Source organism: Acanthopagrus latus, chromosome 13, assembly GCF_904848185.1.
Source record: "Acanthopagrus latus isolate v.2019 chromosome 13, fAcaLat1.1, whole genome shotgun sequence".
Lineage (NCBI taxonomy): Eukaryota > Metazoa > Chordata > Actinopteri > Spariformes > Sparidae > Acanthopagrus > Acanthopagrus latus.
In genome coordinates this window covers 1,991,804-1,993,803 of record NC_051051.1, presented here as the reverse complement: position 1 = coordinate 1,993,803, position 2,000 = coordinate 1,991,804, and the positions used below count along the sequence as shown (strand labels likewise).

At 42.0% G+C, this 2,000-nt stretch overlaps 1 long non-coding RNA gene across 2 annotated transcripts; it reads right to left on the bottom strand.

Moving 5' to 3' along the window:
* Positions 1-728: 728 nt before the first annotated feature.
* LOC119031761 lies at positions 729-1,748 on the bottom strand. Of its 2 annotated transcripts, none has more exons than XR_005078696.1 (3): positions 1,571-1,748; positions 1,179-1,258; positions 729-1,090 (listed from the first exon to the last, which is right to left on the bottom strand). It is a non-coding gene; the product is annotated as an uncharacterized LOC119031761 (long non-coding RNA). The 2 variants fall into 2 exon arrangements; XR_005078697.1 differs by having other exon boundaries at positions 1,179-1,252.
* Positions 1,749-2,000: the final 252 nt, after the last annotated feature.

Genomic DNA, 2,000 nt, shown 5'->3' with positions numbered 1-2,000 from the left:
ATGTAAAGTTTCAACATATTCTTGCTTTGCAGAAACATACATTTATTCTAGTGATTGGTTAAAAACACTACAGGAAGTTTTATTTGATGATCAGGTGACTAAACTGCTGTCATTTAAACCAGCGCTCACATGTGAGTAGCTCTGAGAAATAAAACACACCTGCAGAGACACATCAGTATGTGTGTGTGCACACCCATCGATACGTGCGTCATCTTCCGCTCGCGACTTAGTTCCCAGTTGGCCTCAATTTAAGGTTTATTCTGTTGCCTGTTTTTCACTTCCTCCTGAAAATCCCCAGGGCTCACACAAACACCCGGACAATCGCGCTTCTCTGTGTTTGCAAGACAGCACAATTTTTTACAGCAACAAGTCCCTGTTGATGTGTCGGGTGTGTTTTTTTACGTTCTGCAGGTTGGAGGCACATGAAACAACACAAAGAGAGAATGTGCTGCTGCTCTCTGCTGCTGTCGTGTTTATTTCATCATCTGGAATCTTCTCTTAGCATGCAGCCAAGCTGCAACATTAATACCGTCAACTGGGATGTCCTCGATGTTCATACACATTCAGATTCTTCGGCCATAGCCTCGTTTTGTGTACTAAATTAAAAGAGTAAATGCCAATTTCTATCTGGCTGCAGCTTACAATTAACAGAGATAACAAAGCTTATCTTTAAGCACACGTCTCCATTTCTTAATCCTCTCATCTCTTACAAGCAGTAATGATATCTCTGTCAGTGAACTGCAGATTGTATCTCGCTGCTGTCCGTCCTCCTTTGTGCCACACGTGCATTTTCACACGTGTCCTCATACGTAAAGACAAACAAACACACACACAACATACAGTATAAACCCTAAATGCCAGCACATACTTCCTGTAGCTTCTCAGCAGGCCTGATGGATTAATCTGGGTGTCGACTAAAAATAGCAGCTGTTGATGAAAATGCAGTACACGAATGTGGCATTTTACGCTGGGAGGTATCCATGCAATCTCAATCTGTCCCCGTGAATTGACGTACAGATGTTCCTCGACGGCAGCGGCACATTAAGGGTCAGAGAAGTAGGATGTGCGCTGAGCCTCCACTCACTGAGACCTGCAGAGAAAACCAAGTGAATGACTGCCGTTCTCTTCTTCGTGAGATTTTAACATCCAGGTAAAGAAACATTACGTAGCTTTGTCACCTCAGAATCATGCTGTGTCTGGTGACAGGATGAAAGGTCTCTGTCTCATCAATCTGTCCTCCAATCACTTGTTTCTGTAACTTCAGTGAGAGTCAGTCGGATCACAGCGTCACACATGTTTACATCAAGATCCATGTTTTCAATACAGAACGTTATCATGACATAATGAGTTTGTAGTTGGAGTTACAGACCTGGGATCTGTGTTTACAACAGTGGTTTTGCACTCAGAAACTGACTGATAATGTTGCATTAAGTTCAAAATATAGACATATGAATTTGTGTGACTTTTGCTCATACAACTCATTTTATAAAAAACAAAGACTCCTTAATAAATGTGACCAAAAATAATCATCAGTTTTTGTCGCACGTTCAGATCTTCTGTTCACGCTGACCTGTTACACAGAGTCCTGCAAGACTGAGTCAGCTGTTGATTCTCTCTGGTGTCACACAGAACTCATGAAAAACAAACAAACAAACAAAAAAACGATGGATGAAACGATGACAAACAAGTCAGAATGGGACGGAGGCATCGACCAGCCCAGTACAGGGAGGGATGATAAGTATTGTGCAGTTGAGGCGTTGACTCTCAGTGATGAAGAACACAATCACGCACATCTTTTTCATCTCCTACATTCCCACACTTATATGCATTATATGTTTCCATGGTTACCAGATGTTGCGTTTCAAATGATATCGTTATTTCATCACTGTCTTGATAATTTCAGCGTTGAGCAGATGGATTTAAAAGCAGTGGAGGGTTTTTCCTTCACGCTCCGTCACATCAACCTGTGACTGCTCTGCTTCATATTCACATCACAGTCC